General features: G+C 38.0%; 1 long non-coding RNA gene across 1 annotated transcript in view; it reads right to left on the bottom strand.

The window, feature by feature from the left end:
• Nucleotides 1-16,270, bottom strand: part of LOC106885873 — a 23,263-nt gene extending 6,993 nt beyond the window's left edge. The window contains exons 1-2 of the long non-coding RNA XR_001411519.1: nt 16,236-16,270; nt 12,923-13,070 (exon numbers count right to left, since the gene is read on the bottom strand). This is a non-coding gene — a long non-coding RNA (uncharacterized LOC106885873). The remainder of the gene's footprint in view (nt 1-12,922; nt 13,071-16,235) is intronic.
• Nucleotides 16,271-16,494: the final 224 nt, after the last annotated feature.

Raw genomic sequence — 16,494 nt, forward strand, 5'->3', positions numbered from 1 at the left:
TCCTTCCCCCCCCCCCTCCCCGGGGAAGGCGGGATTTCCCAGGCAAAGTTTCCAAGTGAAAATATTCAAAAGAGCTTCTTTTCTTGTAGCATCCAGTATTTCTGTCCCTTCTGCTGCTGGAAATGTTCTGCCCTGGCGATGCCTCCCTCCCCACAGCGCTGGGAGGGCAAGAAATAAAACAAGCTACTGGGTTGTTTTTTTTTTTTAAATCACAGCCCTGCATTTACCGAAACGCTCAGGTTTGCTTAAAAGGGGGATGTCCTGGAGAAAGAGCTACTGGAGGGGGAAAAAAATAAAATAAATAAAAAAAAAAAAAAAGGGAAAATTGGAAGAAAAAGAAAAAAGAAGAAGAAAGGTAAACACCACATCATTCTAAAAAGAAAAAAAAAAGTAAAATTTTAAAGAACGAGAAGCTGCAAAAAGGAAGCAAATGTACTTGATGAAATCTGTAATGAAAAGTGAAAATTTCTTAGGGATTAAAAAATACCCTTATTATTATATACCCATATTAAAATACTCTTATCTTGTAAATTACTTAAAGGCTTTTAAACTAGTCAAGAGCGTCCAGTGAACAAGTTCTGTGGTACTTAAGAGTTTATATTTTTTAATTACAACAGAGTGCTACAATCCTGGGCAAAGTGAATTGTAATAGGCACGAGAATGGCATACAACAGAAATTCCTCAGTGTTATTTTGTAGTGAAATGTTAGTAAGGATAAAAAAGTCACACAAATTTTAAGAAAATAAAAAGGGATGTCCATTATGGCAACATACTCAGAGCACAGTTGCAATTATTTAGTACACACGGAGATACTTAATCTAAAATGGTTGCAGATGCAGAATTCATAGGGACAGGATCAGTTTATCAGCTGAAGATTAGTATCATATCTATTTTACATAGCCAACTTCAGTTTTATGGTTCAAGTTAGTATTTCCCTTTAGCCTTTTAAAACTAAAATATATGGTACGTAATGTGCATCTTTGATTGATCTATCGAGCTCGGCTACCTAAAGTACCCCTGGAATCTCACACTGTAACAGAGTGCATTGGCACTGGTAAATTTAAATCCCTTTTCTTGAAAAAAAAAATAAAAAATTCCTAACGTGAATGATATTGACACATTAGTGTTGTTATCATAAAATACAACGTTGAGAGAATAATGAACCTACTGCAAGTATTCACGTATTTACCGGGACAGATAATACAAGCTTCTACATTCTTTATATAAGTTGCAGGTATAAATTATAGTCGTGGAAAAAGAACACTATCTTCAATTCAATGCTTCATAGAATTTGTGTTCCATGAAGCGTCTTCCTGAGAATCATTTGGGTTTTTTCTTCCTGCCTGTCATATTACACTTACTTAACCTGTCACGCTTGCATCATTACATTTCTTACGTTTTGAAGGGATGCCTAAATTTACACACTCTTCTTCTTTAACAGTATTCTGCTACTTTTTGGTTTTAGTAAACAAAATATCACACGCACATGCGCGATTCAGTATTTCCTTTGTCCAGAAAGATGTAATTCCCACAGAGAGAAACATTTAAGCATTCCACGTCACATCTGACGAGGAAAAAAAAAAATAAATAATAACGACGGAGTACACAGAAAGGAGGTTAGCAAATCTGAAGGGACAACTGCTCCGGTCCCACCGGCAGCCTGTGCAGAAGGCAGGGCCTTGGGTAGCCGTGCACCAGCAGAAGTTCCAGCTCATCCCACCACCAGCAGCTGCAGCGGTGGGGTGAGGGCCCTGGGACTCCAAAGCAGATGCAGCAGCAGCAGCAGCAGCAAGGCCTCAACTCAGAGCATCACGCTCTAAAAGGAACAGTTTCTGTTCGCAGAGAAAGAAGAGACCTTTATGTTTCATTCCCTTTACGTTACATGGCACGTAAAGTGGTTTCCAGAAAGATAAGGTCGTTTCACTGCTGCCAGCAAACTAGAAGTTTATTGCAAAAAAATATGGTTTTTTAATACTTTCCCATTTTGCTTTATAAAAGATAAACCGGCGTCTATGAAGATTAAATGTATGCCATAATTTAATAAAGGTTGTTAGTGAAGTATATTGCAACCTGACAAAACCAATACAAACGCTTTTATAAGGAAAACATTCAATGGCAGTTCTACAATAATATATATACACCAATAAAATACAAAATGAATGATAACACCAGCATCATAAAAAAAAAAAAAAAAAAAAGGGGAGGGGGGGAGAATTGTGAAAAGCTGCTTCCAGACTTATTCAGTGAACTATGTTTTTCAGCTGTTTAAAAAGCACTTCCTTTTCAGAATACTGAAAATTCCCAGTGGGTATCAGTGACTAAGCCACGGAAATTTCAAGTTTCAAATTTAACCATTTTTTCCTAGGGCATAAGTGCATTTTACCAGAGATTTTAGATGGATGATAAAAGCGCTGAAATGTTAGAAGGTCAACTGTTAAATTTATATTCCCAGAAAATGTTATCAACAGAAATGTAACACAATGGTTTTTTCTTGGTCCACCAAAAATTTAAAGAAAATTGCACAGGGTTTTTTCTGGTGCAAACAAGTAACTTAATAAGAAAATTGTGTGGGGAAAAAAAGGCAGGGAGACTTTGCCTCTTGGCAAAAAGACAGCGAGACTTGGTTTGAAATAGAGAATACTCCCTGACTCAATTAGAAATCCATCTGCTTTTCAAAAACTTTTGAAGCCAAATACCAAAATCAAAGTTGTCATTTAAAGCCCATATTACTTCCATCATTTATTTGTAAGAAAATTAAACAATTCCCCCTTCTCCCAACAGCCATTTTGTCAAAATGACGTACTTCATCTTCTCTGCATGTGTGTGCCCACACATACACACGCTTGCTGTGTGCAGTATCGTGGACCTATAGGTGTGTACCTGTATGCATGCATTTATGGTCTCGTGTTACTACAGCCCAGTAAGTACGAATACTATTCGAGTAAGATTGTAAATTAGTACTCGGTTTACATAATATGGCTCAATAGAAATCACAGTATTTTAATAATGCAACCTAAAGATAACTAACAAAGGGTCGTGTTTGAATTGTAACAGGAAAATCGTAGAAGACTTGGTTCGCGACTAATTTTTTCTAGCTATTAAAAATAAACATGTCCTTTAAAAAATGTTAATGTATCTAAAATACAGAGCGAGAACTATGCAAAAAAAAGTTGGTCGTAACAGCTACATCAGCAGTGATTTTATTCCTTCAGCATTATCATAACAGCTCATCGCTACGTGCAGAGAAGGTGTAGAACGAAGTGGTCCGTGCCTACCTGAACGTAAGACCTCGTTCCTGTACGTAGACCCCAAACAATTAGGGAGACTGACATAAAGATCAGGGATTTCATCTAACGAAGCACTGCCCACGTACGCCAAAATGTTGTTCCAGCACTCAGCTGGCAGCGTGCTGAGTTCTCAGCACAGAGGGGAAAGCAAAATTTTGCTTTAATACTGTACAGACACACATGCTCCTACAGCAAATGGCTATCCCATACATACAGGGCAAGATTTTTATAGCAATATCAGTTTTACTAGAATATTGTTCAGCTTTTTTTCTAGCCAAAACCTTAATCAGTCTAAGAACTGTATTGGGAATCTATTGGAAAAGGCTGTTTTGTGCTGGAAGTACTGTGTTATTCCAGTTTTCCTCTTTGCCTTTCCCGGACAGAGAAGGCCATTTTGAGGCTGTCACGCATTTTTCTTTCCAAAGTGGATAATGCCAGTGGAAAACACAAGGATGGTATCCTCGTACCACAGAAAAATCTAGCAATGCAGTCTAACAGAGTTTCTAACAGTTTTTATTTTTACAGGTGCAACTGAATCTGTCTTGTATTTTCTGCTCACTCTAATATTAATTTAAAAACCACACACACACACATAAATGTGTAATTTACAGCTATCTGTATCCATGGAGCGTTTTGAAACTTTCACGTATTTATTTTTAAACAAGTATTCAATGGAAGAGGCAGAAGAAGAGATTTTACCAGAAGACAAATCAGACAAATAAGCTTTTACTTCAAATGAATTCTGCTGAGCTACACTGGGCCCAAATATGTATCTGGCAGTCCCGTGTTTAGAAAAACATTTATTTTCAAAAAGTAAAGAATAAACTTGGTAATTTCCACCGTGCAGCTGAAGCCTGACCAAACCCATATTCTCTAAGACTATTTTTTAATTTTTCATTTTTTCTCTCCTTAGATAAGCTGATATATTGCACATCATTGGCCAAAGGATCATGGAAATCAACGGAGTAATAAAAATAGCTTAATATTAAAAGCGGAATAGCCAGGTGTACAACAGTTGCTTAACAGAGGAGGCTGTTAAATATGAATGGTTCTTACTTAATATTCACTGCAGGGGTCACATTTGGAAACAATTTTGATAAAGCAAATTTAGAATAATAATACAGGAGTTCATATTTCTAATTTCAGTAACATCTTTGTCTAGGAAATGAGAAAAGTCTTAAGGTACACTGGCTAGAGAAATCACTGCCAGAAACAGCAATGCTGAGGAATCAAGTTTACACAGTAAAATTGACTCTTCTCTGCCAATTCTATTAATCCAAACTTTACCAGGGATAAAGCGCTTTTTTAAACAGTGAAACATAAAAAGAAATAAAGGTCCTCAGAGTTTTGAATCGGGAACATCCAAAGCAAAAAAATCTCCAAAAGGCCCCACTAAAGAAGCTTTCATAAGAGGCAATTCTACTACCGCATCTTAGATTATGATATTGCACATTGAAATAGTTGACATGCACTGGGAAAAATTAGTTTTCATTTCCAGCAGACACTTACTATATTTATTGTAAGGCTTCAATATCTTTTTGAGGAAAAATAAACATTTTAAAATTTTAATATTGCCTGAGTATTTTCTTCACTTTTATTTTTTCTCTACGCAGCTGCCCACATTTTAAAATTCTCCTGCAGCTCATCACCTCCAAACAAAGAACAACTGTATCAAAGCTTTAAGGGGAAAAAAATACCAAAAATGAACACAACTGACATCGCCTTGACACCCTCTATCGTCTTTAAAATCCTGCAGATAACAGAAACACAATACTACTATTGAAGAACACATGGTAAAAGGGGATAGACTTTGTATTTTCATTAGCAGATGTACTTATAATTAATTGACACAAGTGAGGAATATACATATGCTAACCTGACAATATTATTTTTATTGGATGAGTACAGTAAGTATACCTTTTCCTCTCTGGCTTCCACTAAAATCTAAAGGTAGTGGAATTTCAAGTAACGAATAAAGGAGGCAGAAGGGCTGGTTTCAGTATTGCTGCAGTCAGCATCCCTGGCTGCTCACGTACTGACTCTCTGCCGTTCACCTTTGGCTCAGCTCCCAATAAAAGTTTTCATTAAAAGGGAACGATGTTTGAGTTGCTTGGCCACTTCTTTTGTTCAAATAGCTTATTTTGCTGTATTACAGAATGCACTTTTGAATCTAAGAGCAGGTGACTGCAATTGTTTGTTTAAATAATACAGCTCCAAGAAAAAATAAGGGAAAGGCGTAACATTTTACTTTAAAAGCCTGGAGCGCAAAGGAAACAAATTTAATGAGGAAAGAGAAAGAGAGAGAAAATTTTGCTTTCTTACACGAGTCACAGTATTCTAGATCAGGCAAATCTGTATTATGGCACATAATCTGAAGGAGAAAAAAAAAAAAAAAAGGCTTGGAAGTCTGCAACAGTTAAAGCAAGTGTCATACTCTCTTCTCCAAACCTTGATCCCCTTCATGTCGACAGCCACAGCAGCCTCAAAGCTTAATGCCATACTTTGTGATGGCAACTTTATAAATTCTCAATACACACACATCCCTTGTGCTCAGTTTTAACCCTGCTGTGTTTTACACAACTTGGCTGTCATCTGCAATTAAGGGCTTTTTAATTTATTTTTTTTTTGATAGAAGGAAGAAATGTGGAAAAGCAGCATTTTGACTGCAGATACGTGTTTACAGTTTAGTTTCTTTATGATCTGTCATTGTATTTCACAGATTTTACTGCCGAGCAAAGAACAGCACATAGATGAAAGATAATAAACATCTTTCAGTGAAAGGTGATGGCTTTCTATATGCAAGTCTTCCAGATAAATTATCTCGGCTACCACATTTATCTACGTTCCCTGGTCACAGCAACTACAAATTAGATGCATCACATTCTGCCACCGGTTACTTTTGAAGCCAAAAAAATCAGCATTTTTGCATAAAATTAGTGACAAATGTGAGGATGTCCTAGCTCCCTTTGGCTTAGTACCCCACGCTCACCATGCTCGGCTTCACAGGGCTCTGGGGGTGTGTGTTTTGTATTTGCTTGGTGCAACACAAAGAAAATATTACGAAAAAGGTGCTGAATGCAATCTGCTGGGACGCAGCATCGCGTTTCCTTACGGGCTGGGAAACAATGCTTATTTTGAGACCTCCCAGGCCCAAGTTTAACGCTGCGATTGCCACGAGATTCCTCTCTTTCCTCGTTAAGAGAAAAATTCTCCGATTTTCACCAGTCTAACGCACCTTCCTTTGGAACAGTCCAATGAGGGGGGGAAAAAAAAAAAAAAAAGAGAGAGGTTAAAGGCTGAAAACTGACTTACTGGCAGCACAGGGGGGGAAAGACCCAGGCGATATATTTAGTTCAAGGAGGGATTAAGCGCCACAGCCATTGGCGAGGCCAGAGCTAAGATGTCCCCTTTGAAACGGGCCGACTTTCCCTCTCGCCGGCGGGACGGCTGGGCGCTGGGGAGGTTGGGGTTGAGGCAAACCTGATCCTCTGCCATTCTCCGCCAGCACGTGCCCAAATTAGTTCTCCATTTTGCGGTGGCCCTCGGAGAGCAATTCCCATTGAGAAGCGAACAAAGGCCGCGACCCCGGGGTCAGAGTGTAATGCAGGAAGCATGACCTCCCCTTTGTTCCCAGCAGCACTGTTTACTCTGCCTAAGTAAAGATCACCAATACATTAACTAAAGAGGATTAAAAAGGTCATATCCCTAGGGATGGAGCTCACGCAAGTGGCAACTCTCTTCAGTCACTAAATCATTTGACGTCCCCCTCTACCCCCCCCCCCCCCCCCCCCCCCCTTAAGCTGCCAAGGCTCGATGGCCCATTATTTCCAGAGAAAAGGGCTGTGCAAACTTCACGTGGTCTTCCTTCCAAAACCAGGTTAGTTTCTGCACAGCTAGCCAGCTGCTTTTAAGTTATTTTTAAAGTTATCAAAATATTTAAAGTGAAAACTACCACCTCACTACAATATTTTTTCTTTTACGTCTCCTTTTTGAAAAGTTCCGAGTTGATTTAGAAAATTGTTTGGGTCTTAAAATGGTTATTTAAAAGTGTGATCTTTTGTAGCTATTATAAATGAGAATCTTAAAATATCCTGTAGTATGTGGATAGGCAGAAAAATTGCCTGTTGCTGGAGACAATTGCTAACTCCAGGATGGTTCACTCACAAAGAAGAAACCAAGGAAATTAAAATGAAAAGATGCTGCCTATGAGAATTCACATCTGCCGGTAGCTAGGCTCAACCAGGCTAAACAAGCAATTCTTTTGGCTGTTCAGCTTTCTGTTACCAACTTTTTAATAGCATCTTAGAACATCATTATTAATATGAAATATATTAACAGAAGCATCTCTTGAAATGGCTAAATTAATGCTGCATTGCTAACATAGGGGAGACAATGTGGCCGATTAGACAGCATGCTGGATTGTCTCCTTTCCATTCTCGCCTCTAATCCACTGGCTCGCTGGATGATCCCAACTTTTTCTTTGTGCCTTGGTCTCCTCATTTGCAGTGGTACTGCTCGCTGGGATGCAGATGTTACCATCAGCTACTTGGCCAGGATGGGAGAAAAAGAGCATGTGGAAAGGAGTGGCCTAGACTAAGGTATTTCCCTTTCTCTACTCTCAGCCAGAAGCGCTTCTGATGAAGCCGAACATTGCTAGAGGTTCCAGAAGAAAATAATAGGAATAAGGCCAGGCAGGGGATCCAAGCTGATCAAAAGCTTTGGCACAGGGAGCTCAGCACCACAGGTAAAGCCCACAGGGGCTAAATGCAGTCGAAATCGGTACTCGATCACCCATCGTGCCAGTCACTTTGAAAGGAGGACCAGGGGTGCCAGAGGCCAAAACCCATGGTCCTAGGGCAGCACAGTGCAGGAGTTGGCTGCGTGGGGAAGAGGTAAGAGAGCGTCCTTCAGTTCTCAGATACTTTGTGCAAAATGGCTATTTTTGAATCCACATCCACACACGCGGCTTTCGAGTCTCTACCAACATCAATTCCTGCACAAAGTGTGGAAGCTGAGGTGTCGTTATACCCAGCCTGTATTCACACTGGTACGCTCTGCCCCGTCCCATCCCTTCTGCTAGCCCTGCATCCTCAGGCACCAGGCAGGACAACGGAGGAAGAAATACTCTTCCTCCTCCTCTTCGGGACATTTGAGAAGTCACTTTCCCTGTTTGTAGGCTTCTCTTCATAGCAGGAACCCATGCCTTTCAAATGTTTTTAGGAGGATCTGAACAGATAAATGAAATCAAGAATCCAATAAAAATAACATTATGTCTGCAAAAATAATCACTTCTCTTCTTCACCCACCACTGCTGTTCCTTGCCCCTATGGTTTCTGACTTTCCCTCGCCCCAATAGGAAGAGAGGGAAACTCACTGTCATCAGAAAGACCAAAAGGATGAAGCCCTCTCAGCGTACACGTCCCAACGGGGAGCACAGGTTTAGCCCAGATAGCTCATAACAGATTCCAACGTGGCCAAGTGTAAAGAAGAAACTTCCAAACCATGTGTTTGCACCACGATGGGCGGTATGAGAAAGACTGGCACTCGGTATAACTCTCTTCTACATTTTCTCCCCTGTCCACTTCTGTGCCTGGTACAATGAATCTACTAATACGGTTTCCCGCGATCGCTGCTCCTCCCCAAAATCTAATATAGAATATTGGGCTTTTTATTGTATACTGGGAGTCAAAGAAAGAAGAGCGGAGTCAAAACACCCTGACAGACAACAAGTTTAGAAAAGTCTGTGTCCAGAGCAAAAAAAGGCACCTAGTGAAAAATAAAAATGTATAGCAGGTATTTAAAATAAGCTACCCAGAAATGCAGTACCATATTGTCACATTGGATGTTTATCAGATCTTCCCATTGACTTCAATGGGAACACTCCGCTTTTATGCATGAAAGATTATGCAGGCATAGCATATCCATCAGGGAAAAAAAAAAAAAAAAGGTAACAAAATCTCTAGACACAGAAGAAGTAGGTGGACAAGGGCAACCTGAGTACTGAGAAAAGCTTTGTAATAGGTTGAGGCAAAGAGGTACTTTTACTGAAAAACAAAAGCACTGAACTGAAACAGCTAGAACAAAGAACATACTTTGAAAGTAATATCAAAAAATAGAGCTTAGGAGCATAAGGACTGAAGCAAAGACATAACGACAATTTATTGACATACATTAGGAGCGGGGAGACCGCACAACAGTTACCTGGCAAGTCTGAAACTGTCCTGGGAAGCAAAGGGAGTGAATAAAGAAGAGAAAAAACACTGCAGAAAAGATAATCGCCGATTATGACCTTGAGATATTTAGTCATGCAAAAGAGTAAATGCACCCTTTCTCACCCTGTATGACCATATTAGCATTTCTTGTTAACTGGGCTCCTCATCTGAGGTACATATATTAAAAAAAAAGGCTAAGAAAAGAAACTGTATACCCACTACTTCTTCCAGTGGAAACTCAAGATTATAGAAAAGAAGCTGTATACCCACTACTTCTTCCAGTGGAAACTCAAGATTATACCTCTTAGCCTTTTATTTTTCACTTCTCTTTCACCTTCACACCAGCCAACAGCACTCTCCCTCCAAGATGAGAAGTAAAAACTACACTCCAGAAAGTTATGGAATAAGATGTCCCTTCCCTTCAACTGGAGAACACAGGAAACATGACTTTGTGTCACAAAATTCTTCACAGTCCGTTTTTTTCGAAGGTGGAGCAATATTGACCCTATTGACCCTCGTATTCGTGCGTACACCTCTCTATCTCCTGATGCTCAGAAAACCAGACAGACCCAAAGGTACCTTTTAGCTTATTGTCATCAGACAATACAGGTGGAAAAATCTATGATATTCAAGTGATCAAGTTGTCTCCTCCGGTCCCTCCAGACGGCAAATCCCATTAATCAATTCTTTTGCAAGTAAAGGGTGAAAGAGCAGCAGATACCAAAACAGAAAGTGCTGAAATAACTGGATAAATTAAAAGGCAAGCCATTCTGAGGACTAGATACATATGCAGGAGTTCTGAAGTAGTTCAAGGTTGGAGACAGGGTTTCCAACAAAAATACACACACTCTCCTATCAGGAACGAAAGGGTAGCACCCCTTAAAAACAGCCACAAACGATGATCCAGATTACATGCCAATGAATTCTAGCATTTAGTAAACTGTCTGGAAGGCTACTTTAAAAGATTATAACTTTAATGCCTAAGCAGAGATTACATAATGGAGAGAAAAACAACACTGCTAACATAATGAAAAATATGTCTTTTTTAACTTGGAGTGCATCCACAGAAGAAATTATTATTAATTTGGCCTCTCAAAAGGGCTTTGATAATGTGACTCATAAAGATCTTAAAGAAAACAGAGTAATCATGACTGAAAGTTGCGAGTCATGATTAAAACTGAGCTAAACCAGCCAAGAGTAAAAATGTAAAAGGCATTTCATGAAGAAAAAAGGTTAATAGTTGTTAACTTCAGTTAGTGGTCTGGAGAGATCAGCAGTAAAACACAAGTGGTAAAACTGACAAGTGAGGAGAGTGTATTTGGGTTACTGAAGGGTTTAACAAAGTTGAGTGAATGTGAAACATGATAAATATTTTTTTCATAATTGCTAAGGAAATCATATTGCAGCATTGTCAGCAAAGGGAAAAGTCCTGGGTGCCATTATAACAAGTTGAGGAAAGCTTTAGTGCCAAATAAGCCCAGTTTTACAGCGCATGCAAAAAAGCACAGAATACTCCATTGAAAACATTACCCTTCTAATATATGCTTCCAGGGAAATACCTTCATGGAGAATGCTATCTACAGTTCCTTTTACTTTACCTCATTAAAACCACAAAACTAACAGGAATGCAAGGGCAGGTGACCAAACTGATTTGACTTGCAGAAAGACTGCCATATAGAAAGATATCAAGTGATTGAAGTATTTATCTTAGCACATCAGCAACAGGGATACACACTTTCAAAGTCAGGAATTGTAGCCTGACTTTCTCGCCCTACTTCCAGTCTCGAATGGGAGATATCCAGTTAAATTAAATAAGCAGTAAATTCAAACTATGGGAATACATTATTTTACACAGTGCGGGCCGAGCATGTGAAAATCAGCACCACAGTCCATCATTAAGGGACATCGGGGGGATTCTGAAAGAATAGGGTTCTATTCATAGCCTACAAGAATATAGTGTTAAAAGGGACTGTTTGCTGGAAAAACCATAAAGACCTTTGCGCAAAGCCACGATAAAGGCATTGGCCGAGGGATCTAGCTGGCCCTCTTTCTGACAAGGACAGGGTATTCCAAAAGGATCAAATGTTGGTTGTCTTTGCCCTCCGTTTCTCTTACCAATCAACCCTTTGTAAGAACTGTCAGGGCGGCCTTAGCGCTAATTAGACTGTGGACCTGATCCAATACAGTAATTTCTACTTTTAAACGTTTCCTATGGCCAAAAGCAACAACAACAAAAATAAATAAATAAATAGACAAGTTCACTTTAACTAAAGTGAAATCATTCATCCTCTTAAGCGAGCTACTGCACCTGGTACGATGCTATCAACGCAGCGCTCAAACTCCACAAAAGTACTTAAAGACATGTAAGTTTTCTTTCCAACCTGCTCTTCCCCTCCCTGCAAATAATTAGCAAGAACCTAAATTATAAGATACTGTTTTACTATACAAATGCGTTTCCTCGTTTATTTTATTATCTTTTCCCCCATCCATGCGTCATTATTTGCAAAAACCATTTAATAATTACAAGAGATGGCGAGATGTGTGTCAGATTGCCACTCGCATGGTGGTTTGCTACACTTTTTGCCTTCAGTCTTGTGGCTAACGATTCACCCAAACTGCGATAATACCTCACCACAACCCACACGCTGCTGCTCTTCAAAGAAAAACAAGGATACATAATTAAGAGATGATGAGCTCAAATATGAGGCAGGAGATGAGGGAGCAGATTCTGTAACCACACCTGTGAGTGGTTATGCTACTGAAGAATTTTCTTCAGCTCCATCTTCCCTGACAGCATCAGTTACACACTTCTAGAATACATCTGCAGCAGCAACGTTGCAGCAGAAGAGGAAAAAAAAACACCTTTAAGAGCAATTATACAGAAGTAAGATTGTAAATAAGCATTATTAACAAATAACCTTTGTAACAAGTGTGGACTAGCTCTTAAAAAAAAAACAACCTATAGTTTTACTGAAAATACTGTAAAAGTCTCACCCCACAAGAACTGTGCCTGAAAATATTCTCACAGTCTCATTCCAACATTTTGTGTTCCTGTAACTGCTGTCATAATATAAAGAACTATAGATAAAAATGTATGTGTGTACATGTGCCAGCTCAGGGGCTACTGCATGGAAATAAAAATTAAGAAGTATATACAAACACATTCTAGAATCTACAGGATAAGTCCCTTGTTGGATAGTCTGAATAAACAAACCATCAAACCACTTTCCTTATAACTCTGTAAAGCCGGAACTAGTTTTTGTGGGTTTTGCCACAATTAGTGAAAGAGTTGAGAAATCTGGGGCAAAACAAGAAAACACTGAAGTGAGGACAAGTGACCATCCTTAGAAATAGGCATTAGAAAACAATAGGATCACATGCTTACTTGATGCCTGATTAAAAAAATAAATATTTTTCTGTTACCTATAAGGAGTCTTCATCTGGTCACGTCGAAGGACCGCATCTCCACAAGCCAGAGCCCGTTTGCAGGGCCAGATCCTCTAAGCAGCAACCACACCCTCCTCTTCCTCATTTTTTTCCACTGACCATGAAATACTTTCTAAGCCAGGCCCTGAAAAAAAAAAAACAAAAAACGAACCAAACATTTTTAATGGCCGCTAGATACCACATTGCTGATTTAATTAGGCAGATTAGAAACAAATAAATGTATCTGCACACGTACATTTGTATTTTCTTTTTCATCTCAAACAAATTTGGTGGGTCTGATTTGGCTCTCTATTCAAATCACAGGAAACAGCATTAAAAACGTGTTCTATACTAACATCAGAATCAAGCCCTCTATCTCTTTTTATAATTTAATATAACATGTTTTCCATTGGTACCGGAAAAAAAAAAAAAAAACAAAAAAGAGTATCTTAGGGCAAGCCTATGTATTTTGTAATAGTAATAGATGCCACAAGAAGACAAGCATAGAGAGACATTCCAGAGGTTGTCTCTTCAGTCTGTAGGGTTCTATCGATTTGAACCTCAGGCAGACTTGTTTAACTCCATTTTTTAATTATTTTTTTTTAAAAATGGTATTTGAGTAAAACTTTTCCAGCTTACGTCTCATAACCTCATCCAGGCTATCAAATAATTAGGACCACAGTATCTTTAGCACAGGTAATAATGATACTGCATAGTGAGCATCACCGAGCATGTCCTTACTCTTATTATACTTTATACAATTTATTTTATCAATAATTTGGCAGTACATAGAACCGTACAAAAAATGATTGTTGCTACAAACTGTTTTGCATATTGTATGATCTGCTGCCTTTAATTAATTATTTAAATGCCACTGTAATTATACTACATTTCATATTCTATTTAACCAGAGAATATGGAATATGAATACAAAGTAACAAAAACAACTTTTTCCAGTAACTCAAAAAACATCCATTTATTTTCAAATAACAGCTCCAGCATTCAACAACACAGCGAGAATACAGTATTTAGGGTTTAGCAATTTAAGCTCTATTTTTTGCAAATAACTGCACAAAGATATTATTGTTCAGCTATCATTAGGACTGTGAAATTAATGTTAGAATAAGGTGCATGATTATTTAAATTTAGAACTAAATATGTAACCTGGATCCACAGCTTCATGCTATTATGTTTGCTAAAAGAGCAAATTGATATTAAAATAAAAACATTAAGATTATATGGAGATGTTAGGGGACGTCAATGTGTATTACAGGTAGTATATTAAATAATGTCAAATCCAAAATAATTTTGTAATCTCAGCATCTACTGTATATTTATTGACATACGAGTCCATACTAGAGAAAAACACTCTTATAAAGAAATGACACACTTTTCACTATTAGTTTCATATAGTCCTGCTACATCCTCACAGGTTTCCAATGCACAATTTTGAAATCTCAAAGCCTGCATAATGCACGGTTAGATAAAGTACACGTGCTGTATTTTGCACATACAGCAAAATATAAATAACTTGCAGACGAAACATTTTTAATGGCCGCTAGATACCACATTGCTGATTTAATTAGGCAGATTAGAAACAAATAAATGTATCTGCACACGTACATTTGTATTTTCTTTTTCATCTCAAACAAATTTGGTGGGTCTGATTTGGCTCTCTATTCAAATCACAGGAAACAGCATTAAAAACGTGTTCTATACTAACATCAGAATCAAGCCCTCTATCTCTTTTTATAATTTAATATAACATGTTTTCCACTGGTACCGGAAAAAAAAAAAAAAAAAAAAATCACAAATCATTTTATAATTTAATATAACATGTTTTCCATTGGTACCGGAAAAAAAAAAAAATTACAAAAAAGAGTATCTTAGGGCAAGCCTATGTATTTTGTAATAGAGAGTCTCTTAGGGCAAGCCTATGTATTTTGTAATAGTAATAGATGCCACAAGAAGACAAGCATAGAGAGACATTCCAGAGGTTGTCTCTTCAGTCTGTAGGGTTCTATCGATTTGAACCTCAGGCAGACTTGTTTAACTCCATTTTTTAATTATTTTTTTTTAAAAATGGTATTTGAGTAAAACTTTTCCAGCTTACGTCTCATAACCTCATCCAGGCTATCAAATAATTAGGACCACAGTATCTTTAGCACAGGTAATAATGATACTGCATAGTGAGCATCACCCAGCATGTCCTTACTCTTATTATACTTTATACAATTTATTTTATCAATAATTTGGCAGTACATAGAACCGTACAAAAAATGATTGTTGCTACAAACTGTTTTGCATATTGTATGATCTGCTGCCTTTAATTAATTATTTAAATGCCACTGTAATTATACTACATTTCATATTCTATTTAACCAGAGAATATGGAATATGAATACAAAGTAACAAAAACAACTTTTTCCAGTAACTCAAAAAACATCCATTTATTTTCAAATAACAGCTCCAGCATTCAACAACACAGCGAGAATACAGTATTTAGGGTTTAGCAATTTAAGCTCTATTTTTTGCAAATAACTGCACAAAGATATTATTGTTCAGCTATCATTAGGACTGTGAAATTAATGTTAGAATAAGGTGCATGATTATTTAAATTTAGAACTAAATATGTAACCTGGATCCACAGCTTCATGCTATTATGTTTGCTAAAAGAGCAAATTGATATTAAAATAAAAACATTAAGATTATATGGAGATGTGTGTTAGGGGACGTCAACGTGTATTACAGGTAGTATATTAAATAATGTCTAGGGGACGTCAATGTGTATTACAGGTAGTATATTAAATAATGTCAAATCCAAAATAATTTTGTAATCTCAGCATCTACTGTATATTTATTGACATACGAGTCCATACTAGAGAAAAACACTCTTATAAAGAAATGACACACTTTTCACTATTAGTTTCATATAGTCCTGCTACATCCTCACAGGTTTCCAATGCACAATTTTGAAATCTCAAAGCCTGCATAATGCACGGTTAGATAAAGTACACGTGCTGTATTTTGCACATACAGCAAAATATAAATAACTTGCAGAATAATATCAATACTATAGTATTTGTAGATGTGTTTATTCATACAAAAATCTTTTTTCTCTAAGCTGCAGAATATTGGGTGATACGTCTACCTTTTATCATACTGGAGTGCTCCAATAGGCAACACTGGCTTTTAGATCCAAATAGGTACTGGGGGAATATGTTAGCACACCAGTATGTTACTGGTCTACAAAGATTCACCCCTTAAAGCCCTCCCATCCACATATTCCACGACAGAAAAGCACACTTACTGCAGGCTCTTTGCACTCGTATTTACGAAGGTGCTCTGCAGAAAAGAGAGCAAACAGAAATCCAAGGGTTAACAGCACAAAACAAAACACCCCACCAAAATCCCCAGCCACACCGAAGACCTTGCAAGAGAAGGAAAACGTTTGGCAGGTAACAGCTGAAGAAAAAGCCAACAGAGAATTTAGGGTACAGCCTGGGTACCAGCTCTGGGATTTCGGAAAGCCTTGGATTACAAGGACCATCCCCTTGAAAATCCAGCCC

This window comes from Calidris pugnax, unplaced genomic scaffold (genome assembly GCF_001431845.1).
Source record: "Calidris pugnax isolate Ruff unplaced genomic scaffold, ASM143184v1 scaffold47, whole genome shotgun sequence".
Classification (NCBI taxonomy): Eukaryota; Metazoa; Chordata; class Aves; order Charadriiformes; family Scolopacidae; genus Calidris; species Calidris pugnax.